This window comes from Pyxicephalus adspersus, chromosome 6 (assembly GCF_032062135.1).
Source record: "Pyxicephalus adspersus chromosome 6, UCB_Pads_2.0, whole genome shotgun sequence".
Lineage (NCBI taxonomy): Eukaryota > Metazoa > Chordata > Amphibia > Anura > Pyxicephalidae > Pyxicephalus > Pyxicephalus adspersus.
In genome coordinates this window covers 2,727,701-2,736,499 of record NC_092863.1, presented here as the reverse complement: position 1 = coordinate 2,736,499, position 8,799 = coordinate 2,727,701, and the positions used below count along the sequence as shown (strand labels likewise).

Genomic DNA, 8,799 nt, shown 5'->3' with positions numbered 1-8,799 from the left:
GCAGAATAAATTCCTTTAAAGGGATAGGGGGAGGTGTTTTTTTTTTTCTCCCCAAGAAATCTGTTTGTGATTAACGTGGACAAAGCATTGAGCAAAATCTTAGTAAACAGGCAAAAAAATAAAAACACTTTTTTCTATTCCTTGCACAACATTGATGAAGTAAAGGCAAGACGAGATAGTTTATGATTAATAGCAGAGGCTTTTCTAACACAACCACAAGTTCTGCATGTCCTTTCAATTAGCAGTTTTTTCCTCATTCCCTATGCCAGATCCAGGGGGGTAGCGGAGGGTTGGGACTGCTGAGCAGAAAGGGTAAGGGGGGTTGGAAGGTACCCTGTGCTGTAGTGACAGAGGTGCTCCACAGTTTGGAAAGTTTTGCATCCCACCCCTCCTTCCCTCTCTCTTCCCTTCACTGTACAATTCATAGAAGGAGCTGCTGAGCTGAGCTGGCTTTCCTGATAAGTCTGTTATCTGCACCCTGCATGTATGACAGCTGCAAACAAACACCAATTTCAGCCCAAACTGGACGCACATTCGCTCTGAGCCTGCGAGCGGGGAGAGCACGGTAAGACATATGTCTGAAATTATTTACCATTTGCCTTTGTCGTAATGTTTCACTCTATTTAGCCATCCAATGAACTACAAGTCCCAAAGTGACCTTAAAGGACACGCTGAGGCTTATAGTCAGGTGGTATAACATATCTGCTATGTAAATCATGACTTTTTGTTAACACTCTCAACTTGAGAAAGTCCCTGAAAATTGTGTCTGACTTCATTTGGAACTGATCTGTTGATATTTTGGAAGCCAAACAATCAAGTGCTTTGGCAAGATGAATGCTTAATTAATTCTGGCAAAGAAATATTTCTAGAAATGACAGGAGCAGCCACTCTTAAATGTCTCTCCTCATTACCAGACTTTCTTTGGTTGACAGTAATGGAAATTGTAGATCTTTTCCTGACATTGTTACATTGTGTTCTCCTCTGCTGGGATTTTTTATGGAAATTCAGTATAAGAGGCAATTCACAGGAGAAGTATTCGGGGATTTAAATAACTTCTGACGTTTTGGATAGGGCAGTTGATGTGTCATGATGTGAATGCTGTCAGAGTAATGCTGAGCTGTTACGAGTTGTGTGTTTGGGAATTTGATAGTATAGGACGAATTTAGAAACCCTCACTAATTTCCACCACTACACATCCCCCCTCCTACTGTGTGATACCTCCCCCACCTCCTAGATTGTAAGCTCTTCAGGACAGGGTCCTCTCCTGTGTCACTGTCTGTATCTGTCATTTGAAACCCCTACCTAATGTACAGCGCTGCATTATATGTTGGCGCTATATATATCCTGATAATAATAATAGTATAGGAGGAATTTAGTGATGGCAGATGGCTATAGGTAGCAGGTTCACAACTGGTTATTAAAGTTCCTCTCACATCTGTTGTGTTAATCCATGTGCATTAAAGCACCAATTCATATCGAGTGGACTACAAATAAATTGTGGTTTGATTTCTTCAATTTTAATCCTTATGTCTGAGTATTCTTAGATCTATGTTTATCCCAGAAATTACTGTTGATTGCCTTACTACCTCAGCTATAAGTCTACTCCAAGCCTAAACTACATTTTTAATAAATCTAAGGTTAGTTTTGAACTTTTCTCTTGCTAGTTTAAGGTCATGTCCCCATGTTATGTATTGAAAATATTCCTCTCCAAAACCAAAGTTACACCCTAACGCTATGTATACGAGTCGCATGATTCAAACCTGATGAAAATCTGACATGTGTACAGTGGTCCCCCAACATCATTCACCACGGTGAATTGATGAACAACTGATCAAGAAGGACCGCTATGCATTTTAATGGAGGAGAACACCGCTCATTGTCTCCATAGAACGGAATAGCGCTGTGTGTCAGGTGCTTGTTTGTTCATCTTTCACTGGAAAAGATCAGGGACAGATTGTTTCCAGTGACAATCATCGTATGACCATTGGATTTCTGTACAGGGCTTTAGACTGGGATGACATCTTTGCATTTTAGTAGTGGTACCCCAACAAATGGTGACACATTAACATGCGTTGGAACATAACAAGGGGTCATAACCTCTGTGGTGCATTGGCAACCCATTCAAATTGAGAAAGATGAGTGTCTGGTCACACAGACATTTTCTAGCAGGAAGATTATCTTCAATGAATAGAAAGTAGACAGATGGCCATGGTCCGAATAATGGTTATCAATATTGTGTTTTCTATTTGTGTCTTCAAGGGTCTCTTTCATTTCCCCCCGTCAAAGGGAAAGATTCTGGGAGCTTTCATCCACTATGACTTCACTGTGGGATGAAATGTCTTTATTGAGTGTCAGCTTCTCTGTACAGAGTCTGATGTAATTAGCTCAGTGTTCTCTGTACAGCATTGCAGTATATGTCAGAGCTATATAAATGTATAATAATTGTGTGTGACTGTGGGGGGACATTAGAGTATCAGCTCCTTCTGTACAGCACTGCAGTATATGTCAGAGCTATATAAATGTATAATAATAGTGTGTGACTGTGGGGGGACATTAGAGTGTCAGCTCCTCTGTACAGAGACTGATGGGACTGGCTCAGTGTTCTCTGTACAGCACTATGGTATATGTCAGAGCTATATAAATGTATAATATTAGTGTGTGACTGTGGGGAGACATTAGAGTGTCAGCTCCTCTGTACGGAGACTGATGTGACTAACTCAGTGTTCTATGTACAACACTGCGGTATATGTCAGAGCTATATAAATGTATAATATTAGTGTGTGACTGAAAGACATTAGAATGTATGCTCCTTTAGTACAGACATTGATGTGACTGTCTCAGTGTTTTCTGTACATCACTGTGGTATATGTCAGAGCTATATTAATGCATAAAAATAGTGTGTGACTGGAAGGCATTAGAAGCTCCTTTGTATATAGACTGATGGGACTGGCTCACTGTTTTCCACATGGCACTACAGTATATGTCAGAGCTATATAAATGTACATAATTTATGTGTAACTGTAGGGGAAGGCTTTAGAATGTACGCTCCTCTGATACAGAGATTGACGTGACTGCTTTAGTGTTTTCTGTACATCATTGCAGTATATGAACATAATAAACTAATTAGAGTGTAAGCTGGTGCTGAGACTGATGGTTTGTATGCTTGTTTTATATTAAGTCATGAAGCCATTGGAGCAATACGACAGGCAGGTTACTAACCTATGCAGAAAATACTAACAGAAATGCAATACAAGGCAGCTAGCAATTCCACAGGGGGTCTGCGGTAGAGGCCTCCATATTTCTCTCATTTTAGGTTCCTTTAATGATACATAAATTTATAAACCATCACTGCACAGGTGATTGTGCCAGAAAGGTAGCTGGAAGGAGACCTAAGTTCAGCTACATCTGCTCATGTGTACAGCTCATGTTCCTATCGGCTTCTCCGGGGAGCAGTAATTCCTGTGCATTCCAAAAAATGGCTGCAATCACTGTACGTCCTCCACTTTTCAGCAGTTGTGCAAAAGCCGATCGACTCCATGGAGAAACTTAATTGTTACTTGTTCCCTTTACAAGGGACCTTTTTGCTTTTAGGTCGTAGTTATCCCACCTCTTCTGTCCTCCAGTTGGGGTATTTCTAGAAGGATTAGAATTCACTGTGTGAGATATAGGACTCATATCTTGCATTTTTGTCAAACTCATTTATTGACAATGAACCCAAATGCATTCAGTGGAATGAAAAACACAGCCCTGGACAATATGCAGCAAGACTGCATCCAAATAAGTGCCTTATAGTGCAAAGCCATGCCAGAAATACAAATGTGCAGCCAAAGTGAACCTTCTGTTTGTGCAATCCACCATCATGCAGATGTGATAAGCATGGATAGTCGTACTTTTCCACAACTGCCATACTCTGGTAAAACAACATTTCCAAATATTACTTGTTTTATTGATTATTTCCTGTGTCGGTGGCAGACTGGGCCCAGAGCTATATGTTGTATATACATCTGCAGAGAATCATCATTCACCTCGTAATGCCCGCTATACCGGGCACCGGCCCAATACCATGACTATATAACCCAATTCATCTATTGAGCAATACCTGGCAGACTTTATACTGTTTAATATTTAGATTGGGGCTTTTGCCAGTGTTTTCAGCGGATTGTCACCACCAAATAAAACCCTGCCAGATTTCTCTGCTGCCAGGAAAAGTATCGGAGATTGGCAGAGTCCCACCAAGTGTCACATATCTGCTGCAGCTCTGTAAAGTGTGTCCTGGGGTCCCCTGCATAATTATATTCCCAGTCTGGAGCTTTATGAGGAGCTGATGGGATTGTAAGAAGGCATGATGGGTAAAAGGGAAATGGTTTTGCAATTTAATGTCTACTTGTAGTTACTAAAAGTTTGGTGTGACTTTCACATCTTCCACACACTTCATATTCTATGTTTTAATTATTACAATTAAAAATCAATAAAATTATAGTCACATTCTCTCCAACTCCAGTGATTGGTTGCCCATGCTGACCATTGCAGTAATCGGCTCATAGTAAGAGACATAGGGCAGAGGGGGTCATCCAGCAGCAACCTGGTTATTCTTCCCCTTATTATTATTAATAAACAGAATTTTTATGACACAGGAGAGGACCCCGCCCTGAAGAGCTTACAATCTAGGATTTGGGATTGCAGGTGATTTACATGTAATGTAACCCCCTCACCTCCATTTCCGCTTATTCCAGTGGCTGAAACATGTTTGTATGGGTGTTAGATTGCCTCCTGTCTTTTGTCATCCTGGGTAATCTCAGGTTTAGGTCACCTCAGGGCTCAGTCCACCTCCCACTACGTTACTTGCCTTTGCATAGCACAATTTAATATTATTTATTTGACGAGTTGCAATTTGTTTACCCAGAAGACGTCTTTTGCGGATCTGCAATGTTGGGAAAAGTAAACCAAGTTTGTTTGGAGGGCTGAGCCAAGTTTGGTGAGTGTCTGATCGTGTAATCATAGCTCGGGGCAGGGAGCGCCAAACACCGTCTGCACATATGTGTCCCCAGCATGAACAATTGCATTGTGTTGTGTTGATTGGAGCATGGATGGGACTATAATATAATAAACAAATCTGTGTGCTTGCTTCTTTCATTACTGAGAGGTAAATCTTTTTTATTTAGATGTTACTGCTCATTAGTGATTGGTTGGTCAGTAATGCTCCAGGGCTGATACCCATACAACATTGTTGTAGGAAGCCTGCATTGCTGCCCCCTTATTTACATACTTTGCATCTAAATTCTTGGCCTGAGTGTTACTTGTAGTCTTCCAGTTGCTTCTTCACCCATCCCGGCTTCTAAGCATTCAGAACTGAATCATATAACGTCCCTTCCTTTACTGTTATGCGCTCTCAGATGCTGGGAGACCGCATATAAAGTCAAGCTACAGTGGCGCTTGAAGCTGCAGATCTGTGTCCTACCCCTTTGAACTTTTGGTAGGCCAGAAAGTGAACTGGTAAAGTTTTTGAATAGTGTTCATTGCACACAATTCCATTCTCCCATGTACAGTAAGCAGTGCCAGACCAAGAGGTAGGTAGAAGTGGCATCTGCCTTGAGCAAGAAAGTGCAAAAATGGATAACCTATAACGCTGAGTTAGTTTGCACTAGTCTGGGTCTGGGCAGTTGGGGATAGACACTTTGACCTTTTCACCTTCAATGCTACAAACCCTTATCCCAACACTGACAAGGAGATTACCATCCTCCTCCATCTGCAAGAATCTCCTGCAAGCCCGGCATTCACCGATCTGACATACTGTTTGCTTATTGTTGTCATCTGAGCTGCCTGGACCCCATTCATTGTTTTCTCGGGGGACATTGACCTTCTTACTTGTGGCACTCACATAAAATAATTAGACCAATGACGGGAATTTCACAGACGCCCTGTTTTCCAGGAAATGGCAATGCTTCAGTAAAAAGTGTAAAGTCAGTAACATACCAATTTATTTTAACTCAAATGATCTTCAGTTTAACCAACTTGTTTGATAGAAATTTGGATCCTTGATTGAAAATCAATCGATCCTACTACCACACACTACAAACAGGAACAAAGTGTGTGCATGCTTCAAATTTGTTTTTGTACATTTTCAACTCAGTAATCTCAAAACCAGAATATTTGTGCAATCTAAAGAAAATCTCTGTCCTGACCAATGCAGATTCTTTAGATTCAACTCTCAATTTTGATCATTTTTTACCATCAGACAATCACATGGATTCTCCAATTTGATTGGAAAATGGACCAAAGCATGGTCAGATTAAATCCAGCCCAAAGATTCATTTAGGGAAACTTTAGGGAAAGAAAGTTTTTGCTTTCCTAATCAGAGTTTAGAGATTTCCCAGAACCCCACCGTATTGGATGGAAGAATAAAACTGCAAAAGGGACAAATCTGATGGGTTCAAGGCTGCCCTACTCTGCACTGTCTGTGTTGCAGATTTTTGTCACTTTCTGTCTGTTGAATCTGTTGGAAGTCAGAGAGCAGTAAAAACACATAATGGAGATTAGACATTGTATATTTTGCCTATAGCAAAAGAACAAAAAACACGTTCCATGGGTATTTGGGAAAATATGGTTCTCTTGTCTGTGTCCACACTGGGCATTACTCTCTGTCTGTCCTGAGCAGCAATGTCAACAGGACTGAAAGTAAGGGAACATTACAACCGTTAAGTTGCCAACACAATAGCAAAAGAGTAAAACTGTTCCAATTGTGACACTTGTTCCAATGAGCGCTGATGTTTTTCCTACATTGGAGAGATCTCCTCTCACATCCTGTTTTATTTTGAGAAAGAAGGCCTGATTTTTAAAGCTCTCCCCTGGAGAAGACACACCATCAAGTGACAACCTTAGAGATCCAATAAACCTGGAATACATTAAATCAGTCTTGAAGATCTTCCATAACTCAGCCCATAATGTGAGCTCTGCAGGCTCCTCAGTGTCCCATACACAGGCTCCTTGTTGTGAATGGTGTTTGTCGCAGGATTTTGTTGCATTGTGTATGTTCTATGTATATATCATTGAAGTAAAGCAGAGCAGGATACACTGTCCATTGTCACTCTGTGTTTATATTCCCTCCATACAGATTGTCATCTCTGACATGTCACAGCCTCCGATTACTGTCATCTCCTATGTATGGAACCCAGAATGGTGATAAACCTGTTGTAGCTGCAGTGATATTCCTGCGTGCTGCATGTATTGCATTTCATGACTTGTATAGGTAAAACAGAAGCTGCTTCATACAGATATAAGACAGATGTGCTGCTCATTGCCTGATATAGCGATCTGTATGCATGCTCATACATGTACTGATTTTCAAGTAAATTCATCCTAAGAGAACCATTTATTAATTACAATAACCAGCAAACTGAGCAGCATTTTAAAACAAAAATAATGTAACAAATTTAAACAAAAATTGTGATGGAATTTAAGTTACTAGATTTGTATAGGTGCAAGGCTTGATTGGCCATTGATGGAAAATAATGGATTATATGACCAGCTGATGTGGAAGTGGCAACAACTCTAACAGGCTGCATGAATACATTCCTGGCATGATAAGATATTATAAATCTCCAATAGCTGAATGTGACTTTATATAAATCTCTTGTAGCCCCTGTACAACAAGGTTCAGAATGGAAATATGAGAATTAGCACAACATACTCATAGGAGGATAGAGCATATGAACTCAATAATGTGCTGCTTCTTCTTTGACTGTCCAGTCCCAGGCTAAGGGAGGCACCTGTGTATTAAACTGCAGCAGAGTCAAACCAAGTCTTGACAGACAGGCCTGTGGTATGTAAAGAAGCTAAACTTTGAAACTAAAACTTGTGACCAGGTGGGTGAAAGGAACAGGGACAGGTGATGTTTCTTCTGAAATTTAATAACCGTATCTGCCTGATAACAGTTTTCTAAACAAACTTACCTGTCCCTGTTACATTGCAGGTGATGCCACATGCCTTCTTCCCCTCTTCCTGGTTTCAATCTTCAGCAATCTTGGTTGATTGTAACTTCTAAAGTAACTTCTATAAAGCACAGGAGTCCATTCAGTTCCAGTAGGGATTGTGCCAGGTATACCATCACCCTACACTGAGCTGCATGTGCACAGCTCAGCATTTTTTGACAGAACAAGGTAGATTAATTGCTTTTTGCAGAATGGACAATGCCTATCCCTTTCTCCAACAAAGATCTGGCTGAATATAAAGCTTCAATGCAGAACTTTGGTTCTGCTGTAAGCTAAATGGGAACCCACATGGTATCCATGCAACCAGACTTTTACTCTACAATTATGTCTCCCGTCCCCTTAAAATGCCAAAATAAATTGGTCCATATGACCTCAACTGTTGGACATGCATGTGTGCTTGCTTGTGCCATTATTGTGAATTGCTACAAGGAATCTATCTAAATGGATCATTCATTGCAGCCAAGAAATATCATCATCTTTGCTGGATTTTTTAAACGGGCGTACTGAGAAGTTCCTGGCTTTGCCCCCTTCCAGATGAAATAGAAAAATGAAAATTGGGGGCATATGACAGCCTAATATCTTAGTATGTAACTGTGCAGATATCAGGTCTTTGTGATTCTTAAAACCTTTTTTAGTGGGAGGCTGTGATGGCCGAGGCACAAGCAAGTTTCACGTCGTTGGAGTTACGGGCCGTCATGAAGTTTTTGTTTCTCCCGGGAAAGTCAGCAAAGTACATGCACACTGAGATGTCACAAACACTGGGGGAGAAGTGTCCTTCCTACAGCACTGTCAAAACCTGGATATCTTGTTT

The 8,799-nt window shown here is 40.7% G+C and overlaps 1 protein-coding gene across 2 annotated transcripts in view; it reads left to right on the top strand.

Moving 5' to 3' along the window:
* The first annotated feature begins 378 nt into the window (after positions 1-378).
* The window catches only part of RIPOR3 (RIPOR family member 3), a 72,584-nt gene continuing 64,163 nt past the window's right edge, over positions 379-8,799 (top strand). Inside the window, exon 1 of one of the 2 annotated variants that reach the window (XM_072414150.1) lies at positions 379-565. The gene's annotated coding sequence lies outside the window, so the exon portion shown is untranslated. Of the gene's footprint in view, positions 566-4,955; positions 4,976-8,799 lie in introns of those variants that run through there. The other variant, XM_072414151.1, reaches the window with a different exon arrangement.